We start from the raw sequence: 20262 nt of genomic DNA, 5'->3' as shown, positions 1-20262 counted from the left end.
TTCTAACTTTACTTTCTTGCTTCCCATGGGTATGGCCACTTGAGACCAATCTAGTTTTATTTCTCCTCCTATGTCTCTACAAAAACTTCTTCTTAGAATCAAAAAGTAGCTAGTTGGAATATTGGCAACTAGGATAGTCAGTGATAATATCTTTTCTAGAAGGGAGGTTCGTGCTACCTAAGCATCTTTTATTTGCCCATGTAAGGGAATCTGTTTGGCATTCATAGAGTAACATCTTCCATTCACCTTAGTAAGAGTGAGGCCTAGAGCTTTAGCTATAGGGTAAGGCATTTTGTCTGAGGTACTCGAATCATTTATAAAATTGCTCAGCATGCACCCATTAATATATAATGATATGTAGAAAGGTTTGGGTTTTTGTGTAGGGAAAGTTTCTAGGACTATAGATTTTTCTTGATCAAAAAGCTTAGATGTTAATGAATCATCTTCCTTTTTAGTGGTAACATTATGGTTCAAGGTCAAATTGTCTTCTTTAAAATGATATACTAATCTTTTCAACTCAAAAGGATGAGATTTCAAATAGTCTATTGGGGATATTTGAATCCCAGAGTCTTTAAAAATTGGACAAAATCAAAAGAATTTTTTTTGTTATCTGATTGAAAGGTTGTGGCTCCTTCATCAATATAATTTGTACCTAAAGGAGAGGCATTGTCACTTCTTGGGCTCTGACTACAAAATTGATTTTTGTGCTTTTGGTTTCTAGTCAATACTATGTATGAAGTTCCATCAATTGTTGTGTGACCTTCACCTTGTCTTTTTGAGTCTAACTCATACTCTAAAAATAAATTTCTAGAGTGGCCATTTGAGTACAAATCTGACTTAGAACTAGAAGTTGGAACATTCAACTCGTTAGTAGATAATAATTGCATCATATGAGCTATTTTAGGAAATTTTCATTATCATGATCTATTGTTAAGTGGAAAACACACATGTTTCCTTTTTTAGGTGCAACTTCTATAGCTAACCTCTATGGTTGGCCAGTAAGCTATGGAAAATTTCCATCAATATTCCTTCCCAGCTAACTTTGGTAATTTTGTTGATAAAAATTGTTGAATCCAGGAAGTTGCCTCTTCATAGAAACAAGTTTATTTGACAATTTTCACAAAATCTCATTGATGAATTAGTATTACTAGAACTCTCATTGGTTTGGAGCTCTCATTTCCATTTTCTAATGGAGATTAAGTCATCCTCTATTTCCACTGCCTCCTTTTGAGTATCCACCAAGTTTGTGGGATGGGATCTCCTTAGGTCATACTTGATATCTAGTGGAATTGAGCTTATGAAGAACGTTTTTATATCCTCTATAGTAGTCTATTACCATTAGGGATTCTACTATTGATCTAATTGAAATTAGCAACAAAATCCCTCATACTTATAGTAGGTTGCTTCCTTATAGACATGAATTATGTTAACAGGACGTGTTCATCTTTTGTAGTTTTGAATCTTATTTAGAATATCATTCTCATTGTATCCTAGTCTATGATTGATGCATTGAATAGATGATAAAACCAATCTACTACATTCTCTGTTAGAGTTTCTACAAATATTCTTATGACTACATCTTCATGTGCCACTCCTAGGATGTGAGTCGCTATAGAAAAGGCTTTGATATGTTCATCAGTGGTGACCCTTCCATCACCTAAGAATTTGGGAAAGTTATTTCTTGAACTAGATGGATTGGATGATATGCCATAAGCACAAGTGGATTTTTTTTTGTGGCTTAGGGGGTGACCATAATTGTCCTAGCAAGATATGGTAGAAAATTGACAACTAGAGGAGCAACTACTCCTTGTAAGGCTAACACTTGGCAAGTGTTGTGTGATGAATTTTGATTTTTGTGGGTTGAGGGTGGCCTACTACTACTCCTCTTATCACCCTTTTTTAAAGGTACTTCTAGGATGGCGAAACCAAATTTTGTAAGCTTTTCAAAATTAGGGTCATGCCCAACTTGGTCTTTAGTGCTTCTAAGAAATCTTGTTTGTTCTAGGGTGTTGAGTTAATTTCACCTTTGAGCTTCATGATCCACTCATCTTCCTACTCTTCAGAGTTCTCTCCTCTGAATAGCTCTTTCTAGTCCTTTAGTTCTAGCTTCTTCTTCTTCTAACACCTAGTTAGCATTTCTATAGTACTCCATATTTCTCCTATTCCTCCAAATGAATGTATTTAGGGATGCGACTATATCTTCCTAGCTGTATTGGAATCCAAGATTAGGTTGGAGCACTAAGACTATTTTATCATGAGGTAGCACCATATTTCCACATGTCATAGGTCTATTGGTCTAGTGACTATTCAAGTCCCTAGTAGAGTCACCAAAAATCTATTGGTAAACATATTGTTCTTTTATTCTACTCTTGAATGCCCAGTATTCTTGAACAATATTTGATTATAATAGTTCAAAAATCATAGCTAAGTGATTGACTTCCCTTTGAATTCTTAGCTATAGCTCCCTTAGATTTTGTGATTTGCAATGAATCTTATCTACTGCTAAATCTAAATGGGGTTTGTTCTTGACCATAGAATGGGAGAGGTAAACCAAGTTAGGCCTAGACAGGAACTAACTTAGGCAAAGATTTGGGTCTTAAAACTAATCAACTCCATGATCTCACACATCTTATGAACTCATAGAAAATGATGAAATTCTAATGAATTCTATTTATGGATCAACTTCTTAACTAAAATCTTCTAATTCTAATAAGGAAGACACTAAATTGAAGAAAAATACAAATTAAAACCTCTTTAAACTTTCAATAATCCTATTATTATCTACAACTTGCCACATTGAACAAGGGAACAAAGCTCTGTTTATTCCCTAACTCAATTCAAGGTAGAGAGATATCCTAAGATATCATAGAATAATGGAATATTAAATAATCAACACAAAATCATTCAAATTGTCTCTACAATATGAATTATCTCTTGCCAATAATTAGCTAACCTTCTATTGATCTTTCCACTAGATACATATAAGATTCTTGGATGATTGTTACAAATGAGAGTCAAATTAGTTCATCTCCTCAAAACTAAAAAATGAAAAGAAGCCAATTATAAGTTACAATCATTACATCAAAATAGGAAAGGGCGGGATAAGAATAACTTCGCCTTCTTTCCTTTTTTTGGCTTTGCCCTATAGGCTTTGGTGGTAACAATGATTGGGAACAACTGCTCATGTCTATCAACATGAATTTTAGTGTATCTTAAGAGCCACTTGGAATGCTCTCTAGCTAGATCTTTGATGGTGTTTAACTACTCTTGTATTTCCTCTATAGCCACATGTATATACCCACCAAGCTTTTGAATCTTTGAGACTATGTTCTGGTGATTAGAAGATTTCTCTATTAAGCCATCCAAATAATTGGAGAAATTCTTTTGAATGATGACAGCTCCAACTATCCCTTTCTATTGCCCACTAGCTTGGGAATATGTATGTAGACCTCTTAGTAATTCATAGTCTCTATCTTGATCCTTTTCACTTTTAACTTCTATTTCCTTCAGTCCTTCTTCTACCACTAGCATCATTTGAGATTTGAACTAAATACTCTATAGTCATTCAAATAAGGGCTCATCTCTCTTAGGCAGAACCTTTGCCTCTACAACTTCCTTAGCCTTCATGTGGATGATTATTTTTAATAATGAAATGAAATCCTTGTTCTTGGCTTTCTTTCATACTAGGGTAGGTTGGTTAGTTGACATATTATTTTTCTTCACTTCGAGCCTTAGTTCCACATTACTAATTTTCTCTATGATTACAAGTCCCTTAGAATTTAGTTTTCTAGTACACTCCTTACCAATGCACCCAAAGTGCTTATCTTCCTTTAGCTGAGAGATGATAGCTTGAATGTTAGTGGATGTAGGATCACTGGTGGTTGACATTCTTGAGATGCTTGGTAGCAAGGTGACCAGTTGCCTAATGAAGCAATTAAGTACATGAATCTCCACCTTTATTCTTATTTTAGCTAGCTTAATGCTTTCAAGTTTTCCTTCTACAACATCATCTTTTGACTTCCATAGGCCCACCTTAGTTTCATGTCTAACTTCTCTGAGGTCTACAGAATGTAAGGCAAAGTCCTTCATATAAATGTCTTCAATCCTCCCTTAATGGGCTTAACAATCTCCATAGTCAAATACCTTGTATTAGGATCCTGTCCAAGAATTGATAGGGTCTTCTACTTCTTAACTTTACTCAATGTCAACCTAGAATGGATAGCTAGAAATAAAGTTTCTTTGTTGAGGATTACCTCTTCTTTCCTCTTCCTCTTTCTGTCCAAGGTGTCTTCTAATCATGATTATGTGCCAATCACCCTAGATGTAGTCCCCAATGTGTCTACACTAAATACAATGTCCTTGTAGTTGAAGAGAAAGTGTTCTTTGGGAGCTAGGAAATATGTTTCAAAGCTTTGGGAACTTTCTCTATTTTTGTGGTCTTCTTTATAGCTTCATTAGACTTGATAGATTCACTTTCGCTACTTCCACCATCTCCAAGATCTACCACCTATACTTGGGGACTAGTTGTTAGGAATAGCATGGCACTAATAGATAGGATCAAACTATTATGGGGTGAGAGGGCCACCGTAACCATGTTGTCCTTCAATTCCTCTACTTTTTTCTTCTTAGCCTCCATTTCAGCTCTAGTCACTAGTACTAAACCATCCTAACAAGTTTTATCAAGGGGGATATTCTTGTCAAGAGGTTCGTCATCTTTGTAGGCTAGTTGAGTAGGCCCTTGAGTGATAGGCAAGATTGTACTTGATTTGGGAAGATGAAGTTGTAACTACAATCAAAGATGCTTGGGTGGTCACACTTTTGTTGGACTATGTCATCATGTCATGGTCCACTCAGCCCATTTTCTAGTTCTCTTATAGATTTTAGCCATCATCATATCAGGGTCTTGCATAACTTCTTCATAAGGTTTCAAACTTATCTCTAATCTGAAAGATCTCTATCTAGTTAAATCTTGTGTCTAGGAGAAGAGTAGGATAGAATGATTTGAGATGGTCCTAGGACAAGCCTTTAAGTTAGTGTGCTAAAGAATGTTCCATCCAGTAGAGATTAGGGCCCTATCAAGCCCAACCAAGAGCAAGTTCTTCCCAAGCATGTTGTTAGACTAAGTGAAGGCCGAACCCTGGAGATCAATATCTAACTTATCATTTCTTAATCAGAAATCCTCCAGATTTTGCATATTGTTTGAGAAGTCCTCTAGTCCCCCCATCTTCTATGAGGGGTACAAAGGGGTGTTGAAATTCCCCATACATAAGATATTTCATGGTCCTATGGAATCAACCACAGTGGTGGCATCATCCCAAATAGTAAGCCTACCATTATGAGTATTAGGGGCATAAAAATTAAGAAGAGTCCAACTACTAGATTGGTTGGTGAATTTAGTGGAAACAAAATGGGTGCTAATAGATATATCCACTCCCAATGCCTTATCAGGATTCCACATTGTGGAAATCCCTACAAAAGCACCATTAGCCTCATAATAAGTGTAGCTAACACCTGGTCAAACATAAGTAGCCACTCTAGAGAAGACCTACATAGTCATTTTAACTTTAGGTGCAAAAGAATCAAATCAGACTTGAGTTCAATGATCTTTTGTTTGATTTTGTACTATTTCCTAGGTCTATTCAACCCTCTCACATTTAGAGATATGACCTTCATCTTTTATGGCTCTAGGTTTCCTTCAAGGTTCTCTAATTTCCTCGAGCAATCTCCTTTTCTATTTCCTTTTAACATATGATCTAGGTCAGAGGTCGACCTACCCTCTTGGTTGATCTAACATCCAATTTATTCCCTCCTTTGTTCTTTCTCTTCAAGACTATCTATTCAAAATCCTTGTTAAAAGTATCAAGGTTTGGCCTCCTTAAAGTAGGAAAAAGAACTTCAGCAATACTTGGTAGGAAAACTACAAGGGTTCCATTTTTAAAAGGTGAAATAACTCCCACTTTAGGGGTTGGGCTACATGTGTTCCCTTCTCCCATCATAATCATTTCTTTTCCCAGCAACCTCTCACTTGGCTATGGTATTTCCAAGGTCTAAGTGTCCAAAATCTACCCCTCTTCATGCATAACCACCTCCAATACCTTAGATAGCTTACCTATGTTCTCCTCTCCTTGTCTCTTGTCCTAGGCTTTCACAAGGGTTCTAGATTTCCCCTCAATATTGGGGGTTTTAGTTATCTGAGAATCCCCCAAACCAAGTGGTTCTGTGCTTTTTAGGGTTTTGGGAATAGCATCCATTTCAGTTGTTTTTTAGCTTTCTACCACCTCAACACCTAGGGTTGAGCTCTTGTTCTTGAGTTTTTGACTTGTTGGGAAATCAACAAAAATATGACCAAAGCTATTAAACTTTTGGTAGAAGAGGTCGTCATTCTCATAAGCTAGCGATTGTGACCTAGTACCAAATTTAGATTTCAGGGCCACCATGGTGGGAAGGGGTTTATTCATTCCCACATTAACACAAATCCTAGCAAAGTGAATCTTAATATTTGAGTAAGTCATCGAGTCCACTTTTATGAACTGCCCAAAGGAGTTACCAATCCATCTAAAACCACACTCATCCTAGAACTCCAAGGGAAGCTCAAGGAGGCATATCTCGACTAGGGTAGATCTTTATAGATCATATTCTAGATTGAATCTAGGTTACCACTTGGTAATCATTAGATGGTGTTTTCCAAAGCTCCAGAACCCATCCATGATTGAATCCTGATCCATCTCAGCTATGAACTTGAATAAGAAGAGGGCACCCACCATTGTAGAGATGGAAACAAAACCCATTGATTTCCATTTCGTAGAGCACCATTTTTGGACCATATCTACCATAGGCCAAAGTAAGAAAAACTTTCCAATAATGCTAAGGGTAAAGCTTGAGGTGATCAAATCCACCACTGAGTTTGGAAGTGAAATCTAGGGTCCGTTGGGTCCTAATGAGAACATGGTTTTTGTGTTAGAATCCACAACAATCTTGGAAAAAAAAAAACCCTAGCCAATTTAGCTTTTAGAATGCCAATAAAGTGGTAGCATATGAGGCACACTCAAGGGTTTGGGATCCAAATAGGTATAGTCATTAGGGATGGAACTAGATTCTACTAGCGTAGTATCATCCTCCTGCAAAAGAAAGAAACTATTTAGGGATTTTACCACAAGTTCAAAATCTAGGCAAGTAGGGGTAGGATCTAGAGGGGTGGGGTGGATTGGGGGGATCCATCCCTCCCAAGATTTAGAGGGCATGGAGGTAGGGTGGTAGGACAATGTCAAAGTTGTAGGTAGTAGGAAATGTGGGTGAGATGCAAAGCACAAAAGTCAAAAACATTTGACATGGTTTTTTAAATATTTGATGTTTGAATTTATAAAAATTAATTTGACAAACACAAGTTTGACTTTTAATTAATAAATTCTTATTATTAATAAAATGAATAGCTAGTTGTTCTTCAAGAATAAATGATAATTGTATTCAACACTCACACCGTATTTGAAACCATAGCCAATGTTCCCATCACATGATTGATGTACGCTCAAGAACTCCTCATGATGCCATAATTTACATCCTCATAATAGAAGACCAATTCTTTATAATAAATTTGTGCATAAAAAATTATATTATTGTCTTATAACTAGAATATAACAATCAAATTGAACTATAATGACACAAGCTCTAAGATCTATAATTCAAAAAAAGCTTAATCATGTCTAAAACTAAAAGTTATGGCATATAGAAGTTTCCATTAAATAAGAGAGCTCCAGAAGAGAGAGTACTTAGTTTAAAACCATTTAAAATATTTATCAAGTAAATATTTAATTTGAGTAAAAGAATAATGTAGAATAATTATTTTTTAAATTTTATTTGTTGATTTAAAATTCTTTTATAGTTTTCATTTTTTTTTGAAATATATGATCTTATTGACATTGTAGAATTTATTTTGATAAATCTATGAAATTATGTTACTTGTCTCACAACATAATTTCTCCCAAATCAATTTGAAGAAGTGTAGTAAATATACCATGCAATTTAAAAGGACATTCTTATCAATTAAGACAGATGTTATTATATTTTTTGTTTTGATAATGTCTAGAACAATAAAGAGTTTTAAGTGATATGGCTTGATCTATTTTATTTCCTTAATTCTTCTATTTATTTAGGACTTTCTTATTATTTAATAAGATGAACTATATTTTAATGGTATCTTTTGATATATTTAGTATACAATATTTATCTAGGTAAACTAAAATACATTTTAATAGTTTTGATATGAGTTTCTTATTTGATATGTATACTTATTGATGTATTCTTAGTTGTAAAAAAACTTAGATGATGTGGTGCCAACTGTATAGGTATGGGTATCTTTTTTGCACAATTAGTAGTGTGGCATTTTTGGGGACCCTTTGCTAAACAATAGAAAATCTACACTCGATTTGACCTTTTTACTAGTTTATTAAAAATTTAAAAGATGGAGAACCATTGTTATGTGAATTTTAAATAATGTTAAAAACTAGGACTTAGAGGAAATCAACATTACTTACTCATGCAATTCATTACATTAGTGATCACTAGCCACTTTTTTAAACTAAAAGCCCCAAAATACCTATGAGAGAACAAGTTCATCAAATTGTAAGTCTATCTTTTTTGCATTCCTAACCTCTATCTTCATCATTCTGAATAGATTCAAATCAAGAAATTTATGACATTTTGACAAAATTCAATCTTCTTCTTCTTCCCTTTAATGTTTCCATACTTCGACCATAAAACATGGTAATGGAGATTCAATCCTTGTCCATGTTTTTGACTGCTCTATGCTTAATGCTCTTATACAATCCATTATGTTGAGATAGTGAAGCCCAATGGTTGCCTCAAGTTTTTCCTCCATTTATTATGTCTCTTTAGTTGATCATCTTATGTTATATATATGCTGATTGCATCTATTATAATATCCTCTATTTCATTAATACAATTCCTTTGGTCTTAGTGTGGACATAGCCACAAGTTATGGTGAACCATGATAAACTAGTGTGTTAATTTTTTCTTCTTAATATTGTTCTTCTGTATTTTCTTTTTTCACTTTCATCGCACTTCACAATTGGTATTAGAGCCTTGTATAATTACTAAAATTGATTTCTATGGTTTAATTTCTTGAATCATGGAAGATTTGAGAGTGTTGAATTCTTTTAGGAAGAACTTCATGTTGTGGAAAGTACATATGTATTTTTTATTTTTTAAGCAAAACTTGTCAATTGTAAATGGAGGGAAAACTAAGAAACTGATTGCAATGTCAAATGAAGATTTAGAAAAGATTGATGAGAAGGTGATGCCATCAATTTGATGAGCAATACTACACAAAAATTTATTGATGAGAACTTTGTAGTCAAGGAAGGACAACAAGTAATGATCTTTCGCGATTCAACATTATGTTGGTGGGCGAATTCAAAATTATTTGATAAAGGAAAATACCAAGTGTGGGCAAAGAATTAGATAATTATACATTTGATGCTCAACATTATGTGGATTGCATTGGAGGAATCAAAGTAGTATTGGAATTATCATGGTTATAGTCCTTTGGAAGACACATTCATGATTTCAACAACATGGAACTTCAATTTTCTCATGGAGGTAAACAAATCATGTTGAAGGCCACCATAAATGACAACTCAAAAATTGTGGCAGCCAAGTGAATACAAACTCACCTTTATGATGAAAATATCCTTGGAAGACATCGGGATAAATCTAACCATTCCAAGTATGACAAAAATAACTTATCTCCATATTCTCATGATATGTCATCTTAGTACATGATGATGCATCATGGTTAGCATTAAGATTTAATAGAGGTATACAATCTACCAATCCATTGGTAGCAAAAGAATTACACCTTCATTTGATGTCTAATTTTATGGATATTAATGTGAGATCATCCATGGTATTTTTTTTTAGTGGAGAAGGGTCAATAAATATTTTTATTGGCTTGTAGCTTGGTAATGAGACTTGGGATGATAGTTTATTAAAAAAAAATTATAGACTGTATATGTTTGGTTAGAATTGGGTAACTTGACGAGCTACTAATTTTTCACCCTATATGATGAGTTTCATATTGTGATACAACATTGGAGCATCGTCACTAATTTTTAGGTTGCGTGATATATTTTCTGATAAGAAACTTTCTTCAATTAAAACTATGATCTTCAGTTATGAGGCTGTAAACTATAGCCCATAAGGATTTTTGGAGCTCACATAAATCATATTATGAGAGAATTAGCCAAATTCAAATGGATATGGTTTGACATTTTTGTTCTAGGATAATGGGATAGTGGAGCTACAAATTTGTAAAGATGGTGAATGGATTCTTGTTAAACCCATTCTTGGTGCTCTGGTCATCAATATCAGGGACATGCTTGAGGTAATGAAGATGAATTTTAATAGTCATTAGGGAAAACAATTTGTACCAACTATGAATATAGGTCAACTTAATTCAAAAAATGTTTCTATGGGTGTACAATTATGTGTCATAATCTAAATTATGAATTATTGTCTAGATTTATGATTTTATGCATAAAACAAAAAAAACTCTTCACTTCATTCTTGAACATTTGATTTTAATAAGTGGGAATAATGTATATGCCTATGGATTGATATCAAATGTAATTTTTGTTTTTGTGTTTTTAATTAGGTGATAAGAAATAGAATATATAAAAGCATTGAGCAAAGAGAAGTCATAAACCTCAAAAGAGATTGAATCTCTATTGCCATTTTAAATGTTCTAAATATTAAAACAAAAGTGGGTCCTACTCCTGAAATCATAAATGAGGTACATCCTTGTTAGTATAGAAGATTTATTCAAGAAAACTATATACAACATGTCTTTTTTGGAAAGCTTGATGGGAAGAAGAATCTTGAATTTACAAAAATGTGGCAATCTTTTTTATTTGAAACTATTAAATATTTTCCCAGATCAACTAATTATAGTGTGGTAAGGGTAAAGATCTTCTATTAGGTTTGTTTTGGACTTTTAATTGGAAGAAGTGACCATTTCCTTTGAGCTTTTAATTTGAAAAAATTGGAGGAGAGAGGAATTAATAGTTGAGCAGGGTTCAATATTTGATCACCTTCTTGTGAAGATATTATCCAATTTTCCAACATATTTTTACTATATAGTGTAATTAATTGATCTATTTGTAAATAATAATAAAATCAAATGTTGATAAAATATAGACCAATACTTGAACACATAAAAACTTATAAATATTATAGAAATAAATGAATACATGAAATGATTAATAAGTGAACAACATTTTGTCTCAAACAAAATATCATAGGTATCCAATATATGTGTGTCACTTAAAAAATAATATGCTGACTTAATAAAATAAGATGTATTACCTCTCATGTTTGCAATCTATACCTTGTTGTTATTTTGATTTGAGATATATTTGATACTCTTATTATATGTACTTTGAGGTGACCTAAGGGTCAGATGTTATACTTTGATTTGGTATTATAGATGTTATACTACTATGCTATTCAGTTTATCATATTTGCATGTTGATGCCATTTTGACATAACAATAGATCTATGATGGTACCTAATTATCTAACATTTGGATATATTTTCTGATTATGTTATGTGATGGATTTTATGCTATGGTGATTTCCTTCATTCTTATCTCTCTATGCTTTATGTAAATGTGAGTGATGTAAATGGATTAATTAGGTATTTAATGCATTATTGCTTCAACTATGATATTATATGCAATTTCACTTGATCATGTGTTTTAGTGTGTAGGAATTATATCCTTAGCAGTGGCACATGGAGTTAGTGATTCAACTATTCATATTTTACCATTTTCATCATTGTATGGTCGATGTATTCTTATTTTAATTGTTTAAATTAAAACCTTTTAGTGATTATTAAATCTAAACTCATCCGCATTCTATGATAAGACTGATGAGCATGTTAGTGCAGTTAGAGGTTCACATTGTTGCAAAAGTTGTTTAGTGATTTCTATGATTTTGGGTTTTTAGGCTTTAAATCTTCTCAAATTTAATTTCTTGTAGCTTTTCCTTAGGTCAATTCCTATTATAAGGAATAACCTATTTTTTTTTGGGTTGATATGGAGTCTAGCTATCCTAACAAGCTATTTTCCCTAATTGATTGTTCACTCAAAAAGCGAGTACGTATTGAAAAAGGGATTTTATTATTGACTTCTCACTTTTTTAAAATAAAAATTTGAGAGCTTTTCTATAAATCCTCTTATTGAAGGATTGGATTTCAGTTCATTTTGAGAGTTGTGAGCATGGGTTTTTTGCAAGATCAGTCTCGTTGGATCTAGCTTGAGAAGACCTTGCTTTGCCATCAATTTTGGTAGTCTTGGAAAGTTATTTGTTTTATTGAGCTGATTTTGGTTTCCATCACTTTTGTTGTTAGGTGTGACTTTCCCATTTTATTGCTTCTACTTTGTTTCAACTTCTATTTTCGGTAGTAGTTTGTTAGGAGACTAAGAACTAGTGTTCCCCTCCATTTCTATTTGTTGGTTTTGTCTAGTTGGTTGGGTATGAATATTTTCTCTATTTTTGGGATGGGGGTTTATTTGACTAGGACCTATAGTTTATGCATTATCTATGTCTTGGATTTAGTCATCATACTATTTGGCGTGTGTGTTAGCCATGGATTTTTACTTGTGTGTGTTGTGGCTAGATCATTATCTCCATTAGCATGATAGGAGTGGATATATGGGTGCCACAAAGTTGGGAGGCATAGCTATCCATACCACTTCTAGGGACTAGTGTACAGAGAAAATCTATTGTCCTAGTGAAATTGTTGCTAGATGTTTTCACTTGGTACTTTAGATTCTAGAGTATGCTTTCTTGTGATTTATGCTTTCATTGGAATGCTTGTAGATCATGTTTAGATGATGTTACTTATCGACCCATTTCCTTATTATAATGATTAGCATACGATAGATGATGTTATCTATATTTTTGGGATTAACTTTTACTTTTAGCATGTTAGATTTACTTATGCTTTCATTGTAGCATATTTTACTAGTGAAATCCTTATATGATAGTACTGATGGTCTATTTGGTAGCTTGGGATGTTATGCATGGGGGATGGCTAGGGCCCACAATGGTCTTATGAAGCTATTATGGTTGGGAGGAACCACATCCTTAGTTTGGGTGTTCTACACATTGTGATTTTTTTTATAGTTATTGCGATGTTGTTTTAAGTACATTCTGATGTTACCTTTTGTACTTTACCCTTTCTACTTGTTAGATGGTCAAATGTTGTTCTCACCTTTTAGTATGTGTTCGAGTGTTTACACCTCAAATTGTGGATCTAATACTCCCTGGTGTGGAGAAACTTTATCCCTTAGTTTTGTTACCTTTTTGGTTTTGGCATACTATTTTGGGATTTCACAAGAAAACATGCATCCTCGCACAAGGATGCAAGATTTCACATGGTGTGTTGGGTTTCTTCATGTGGCCTTTGGCACTTTCTCACATGAAACCCAACACCAGTGTTGAGCTCTTTGGCTATTTGGATTAGCACTTTCTGGTGTTGCGTGATGCACATTCTCGCATAGAATGCACTTCCTTATGGGGCATGTTGCACATCTTCATGCGAAAACCTATTATTCTATGGTCTTCACACATAAAATAGGGGCATCTCCACTAGTTTTCGGGGATCAATTTTTGGTAATTCTAGTACCCTTTGGGTTTACTTTAATTACCATGCTCTAACAGATCTTAGATTCCTATTTTTTTTGTCTTTTTGAATTTTAGTTTCTAGTTATACGTGTGTCAGTTTGGTTAGTGGAATTGGAGAATCATTGGTTGCTAGAATGGTGGTTAAGTCTTCTGTTGTGATCTATGTGATCCATGTATAATTTTTTCATTCACATTCATACTTGTAAAAAAAAATAAAAATCTTGGCTTGTATTTCATCCTCTTTCCAAGGATCTCTGGGTAGGGTATTACATCACATACTCACTTAAATAAACATTGATATCTTAGTCTAAAAATTCCAATTTATGTGTACAACTATTGGTGTAGCAATGTATATGCATAGAGTAAATCATATTAATAATATGTCTCATCACAAATATAATTTAGGTGACTACTAATAAATGCCTTGTATTTTCTCATGAAATGTGTGAGATTTTGAAAAGCTTTTAGTGTTCAATTACCCATCCCTTTGTGTTGGATATAGGTTGTATTCTATATAATAATGCATTATTTTTATAATAAAAAATATTTTTATCGTGTTGAAGTATTTGTCATTTTGTGTTTAATATAAAATTTATATATAAAAAATATTTATGATAAGTAATAACTATTTTGTCTATATAAGTTGCAAATATGATGCATCTATGTCAATATAGAAGATAGATTCATGCATAGCATATGTAGAATTTCTATTATGGAAAACTTGAAGGGAAGAAGCAGAAAATAAAAATTTTCAAAATGAAGTGTAAGAACCATGTCCTAAGAAAGAAATAAAATATCACACATCAACAAAAAATGTGAAAAAGAACCAATCACAAATAGAGTTGAACAATCAAGAACTCATTCATTATCCATTAGAAAAATAATTTAATACAATTTATTTATCAAAAAAATCAGTACAAAACTAAGGTGTTGATTATTTATCATGAACATCACATCATATGAACTATGGTGCTGAATTACAATGTATATACATCACATGCCCATCTTATGAATGAACAATAGTACATTACCAACTTTTAAGTTTACATTATTTGATAATCAGGATTACATCAATTGAATGATACCATTCATCATCAAAGAGATGAAGATACAAGACCATATTATAGGTTCTAAAACTTAATAGGTGTCCTAATAGTGTATTCAATCTCCAAAGCCATCAAATATTGTCCATCTTCTATCTAAGATGGTAGTGTGGCCTAGATAATTTTACTTTGCCAATGATGAAGTGTTTACTCCCCCAATATTCTTCTTGACATGAAGAATGCCCTGACCCTAACACAAGAAACCTAGCTTCCTAGAAAAAGATGGATTAGATGGATCTGGTGTAGTGATGAAACATACTACATGTATCCATGTTCCTAGCAGCTTAATCATGAAATGTGGTAGGGAAAAGAAAAGAACACCACTGATATACCCATATGCAGTGGAAGAAAAACTGTAACACATCTACCCACATGTACATTTAAAAAAAAAAAACATAATGTATCTACAAATATGCAAGATAAATTGAGCATATTCACACACATATGCTACATGTTAGATCAACATACTTAAATGCAATAATAAATGGTTTGGCCAAACACTCAATTCATAAAAAATTCTGAGATCGAGGCAAAACATAATGAATCATATTCATAGAATTTTGAGAGGTGTAGAGAAAAAAATGTAATGCATCCATCCTTGTCCTTTGTTATGCCACATTACACCCAACCATGAAGGATTTAAACATCAACACTTAGACCTTAGAACCTATATAATAAATTTCAAAAGTTTCTTGTACATTGTTTTTTAATAGTATTTTCTCATATTGTGGTTTATAAGGTTTATAACCTCACTCTTTTGATACCCAAGGTTTGGAGAAACAAAAGGATGTCACCAAAAAATGGGTTAGTGTACATGTTCTGTCACTACCCTCTGAATTACAAGGTACAACTCCCTTAGGACCTCCAATGATGTACAATGGATATGTCTTTCTAAGATCAAAATTTTATGACAGAATAAGCTCTTAACCTAAGAGAAATAAAGGCTAACTAAATTGCTTGTAGACACACACAACTCAACAAAAATGGATTTTGATAACTCACAACCCCTAATGGAATGTTTGTCATGAACTATCTTGCAACACTTCTATCTATCTTCTAACTACAATATATCTCTACTTATACAATCATGATTGTGAACCCCAAAAAAGTGAATATAAAGAAAATGGAAAGCCTCTTCATAACCCTAATTTTCAAAAGGAATGATCTAAATTGATTAAACACAAGAATTTTCAATGCAAAAATGGATCGAGTGATAAAAAATAGGGGGAAAGAGGGGAGTTATGTGTGATCTTTCTATTGTGAGGGAGTATATGCCAAAAACCTAAAATAGATAAAAGACAAATAATTACCTTGAATCTGGTAAATTGTTGGTCTTAGAATGGTTTTGACATTTGAGTGTCAACACACTAAACCACTTTCTACATTGAAGCCGAGTACACTATGTATGACGAATCAAAGTATGTGTTGAGTCAGAATTCCAATAGGTGTCGAGTGACTTCAAGTGTTGAGTATCATACATATGATGTCTGATATATAGGTGTTGAGTCACAATTGATGTTGAGCAAGTAAGAATGCTAAATATGTTGAGTGAGCTAGTGTCGTACATGTGCCAAGCAAGATAGAATGTAATAGGTGTTAAACAAAGAAGGATAGTATATAGCGCCCGTAGTCTAGTATGTGTCGAGTAATGTAGAATCAGCATATGAGTTTGTGCCCTCACAAACTCAGATGTAAACTATTTTTGGAGCAGACATAGAAAGATTTCAAAGGATAATAAGGATAAGAATGAATATTTTATATTTCCTATACAATCAGCATGCAACCAATCAGAAAAATGGTGAAGGCATGCAACCAATGAGAAAAATACAAGGAATGAGTTAGAATTCAAGATTCAATATGTATCATAGATTTATACCTAACTGTAAGTCTACAAAGTCTTTATAAGAAGGCTTAGACCCCACAATTTTAAGTAGCTGAATAGAATTTTAAGGAAGTTGCCAAGTAGATAGAAAAGTTGCAGAGCAGGGCGAGCAACAGGGGCATCATAGACTTAGTGAATTGAGTAGCAATTACACATCTAGCTAATCAAAACACTATAAGGGATACAAAAAAATACCATATCAATTATGGATCACATTAGATTGAGTAGATCTAGTGCCTGAAGTCAACAATTGAAGATTGTAAGCAATCGGGTCAAAGGTTTCTAATACTCTCTAGCAATTGTATTAGATAGTGAAAATCCTATGTTGATAGGTTAGCTTAATAGCTATTTTGTAGACCCTATGAAGAGGTGACTAAATCCTTCAACAAGGTGACACTTCATGTAAAGTGTTTGTAAATCCTTTAGCCTGGTCACTATTGACATAGTGTAAAGCCTTTAATAGGGCAAGACTTTCACAGGGCAAACCATTAGAAGTGGTCAAACAATTATTGTTGCAGTGATTTTTGTGGGAATCATCCCCACCCCAGTTTTACCTTCTTATTCCTAGAGGGTTTTTGGGTTATCAAGTTTGGTTTTATGTGTATTGATGCATGTGTTTACTTTATGTATACTTAATATGTTTACACACATGCATTTTATTTTTAAATTTTTTTTTTAAAGGATTATAAAAGGTTAAAAGTGTGGTACTTCTAATTCACCCCATCCTCTTAGAAGTACTCTCCCCATTTGAATATTCCAACAATTGGTATTAGAGCAAAGATTCTCACAAGGAGAAGCCTAACATCTTAGAGAAAAGGTTTGAAGATGGAATTCTTCAAACTTGGGAAGATCATAGACAATTAGGTGATGGATATGCACCTTGCTCTACACAAATTGGAAGAAGCTAGAGAAGAATTATGAAAGTCCTTGAAAAGAAGGAAGGATATAGCCATAGCTAAAAATGGCATAGACTACAAGGAGATTGATACCACACAAGTGTTTGCCAATAGAGATTCCAAAGAATTTGATGTAGCCATAGCTGAACTAATGGAGAAAAATAGAGCATAAGCTAAAGAAATCAAAATACTCAAGCTTGAACAAGAATCACAAGCCATGATGCTTTGTGAAGTGACTGAACATTAGAAGAGAGACATTGAAGTCAAGGCCATGATAGAAGATGACAAGAGAAATCTTACCAATAGACTAGATGAGAAGACAATTGAGTTGGAAAGAATCTCAAACATGTAGCTTCACACCTTAAGTTAGATGATGAATGCTCATCTTGAGCTAAACATGACCGACATTGAGATCTCCACCTTGAGAATGAAAAATGAACAATTTCAAAATGACCTAAAAAGAGAGGAGATAGAAGAAAGCTTCACCAAACCCAATGAGGCTATCAAATACTTTGAGAAACTATTGAAATCATCAAGGGCTAGTAATGATACTTCAGGACTTGGTTACACCAGCATTGAGCAAGGAGAATCATCCAAGACTACAGAAGAAATGAGTAACAAAGGTAAGAACACTAAACCTACTTGTCATTTATATTGTAAAAAGGGGCATACCTCTAATGTATGTAGGAGAAAGAATGGTCATCAGCATGATAAGCCTAAGAAAGAAAGCTACTGTCATAAATGTAAAAAACAAGGACATCAAGCATATGAATGTAGAATCAAGACCATGAGAACACCAAGATTTGAGGATCACTATTACAACTACAAAAAGTATGGACATAGAGAATTTGAATGCAGATCAAAGTCTACATGGATAACCAATTAGATTGCAAAGGAAAAAAACCATGGTCATCATTGCAATTGGGACTATAACACCTAGTATAGCTGTCACTAGTTTCAAGAATATGGACACATTCCTAAAAATTACATAAGCACACATTTTAGAGGGAATTATAGCATATGGTTAAGCCAAACCCCATGTTTTATTTTCTTGAAAATAGCTCATATCAGTAGGAATTACCCAACAAAGTCAAAAACACCCAACACAAAAATCAACAAAGGAAAAGAGAAGGTTTATGTTGAACAAATCAGAGGGCAAATGAACAAGACTTGAAAAAAGAAAGATGAGTGCAACACATCAAATGGAGGGATCACTTCACCCAAGAGGTCAAGTGATTACATATCATCCAACTAAGAAAGAATAAGTGTATGGAACTGATACACAAAGTTATATCATACATCAGTCCCAAGACTAACAAGTACTAAAAGGAAGAAATCTGCATGAGCAAAGATGCCGAGTCAAAATGTAATGTTTTTGCAATTACTGTCAAATTTTCCTCAGATGCCGAGTAAAGCTCAAATGGATGTTGATTTTCTAATAGAAACCAAGTTAATAGTTGATGCCAAGTGAAGTAGAAAACTAGTGGAAGCTGAATAAACAAAATACAATGGGGGCCGAGTCATGGTGAATCCTTTAGGTGTTGAGTTTATAGTTGTATGCACTAAGCATTTAATGCTAGGTTTTGACAGGTATAAGTTCAAATTTTGATCATTTTTCACACCATTTGAACATAGAGCAAAGAAAAAAGAGTGTAGGAGCAATCATACAACAACCTTGAAGCCCTTTGCATTGATCTTAATAGTGATTCAACATACATTTCCATGATCTAAGGTATTTATCAAGTGTCGAGCTATGTAGTGTTAAGGATTTTAATACATTAAAAACCTAGCTTGGTATAATAGCTTATAGTTCAAGAAACCATAAAGGAAAGGAAAGTCACGAGGTCTAGTTAGTTAGTAATGAGGTAAAATAATCTAAGTTTAGGCCAATCCTTGAAGTCATCTACGCAAATGATCCAACTAGCGCATTCTTCATCATTCCACCAAAAGTTGTCATGGTACAAGATGTGAGAAAGTGTTATAACTACAAGATAGGTGTAGCAGGTGATCTTGATATATTCCAAGCCTATTAAAAATTGTGTGAAAACAAAATTCTAAAGGATGAATTCCAAATAGTTGAGAAAAAGAGTTTGACCAATGCCCTAATTTATTCTACCAGTTTCAAAACTAAATGGATATGGATTTTCCTCAGCAGAATTCACAATGGATGCTTTTGGTTTTAAATAGGACTAGTAAAGATTAAAAAAAGGATAATACATAGGGTTATGGGTTTCCCAACCCTAGATCAGCCTAAGACCCTACATAGTTATTCCAAAGAGATCATTGAAAGGAATATAAGAGCCAAATGGAATAAGAAGGGCATGACTATTGATATTGTAACTGATCCCCTTCTAGATTTTGTAGTGAGAGTGATTTCTCACAATTTCTACCAATCTAGTATATTGAATAGTGTGCCATGTATAGCTATTGATATAGCCTACAAACTTGTGAAGAAAGATCATACATATGATCTAGTAGAACTAATGTTGCAGCAAATAAATAAAAACCTAAGAGCAATAAGGAGATCAAAAGGTGCTCAATACAAGTTTGGTTCAGTTCTTATGTGCAAATTCTTTTATGTTATGGAAGGGTTTCCTTCTTTTAGAAAGGTGAATTAGAACCCTAAAAAAACTAAAATTACACAAATCAATGAGTTCATTGATTAGATGGGTAATAAT

Source organism: Cupressus sempervirens, chromosome 5, assembly GCF_028749045.1.
Source record: "Cupressus sempervirens isolate cs-2001-9-10 chromosome 5, ASM2874904v1, whole genome shotgun sequence".
NCBI lineage: Eukaryota > Viridiplantae > Streptophyta > Pinopsida > Cupressales > Cupressaceae > Cupressus > Cupressus sempervirens.
This window is presented reverse-complemented; position numbering follows the sequence as displayed.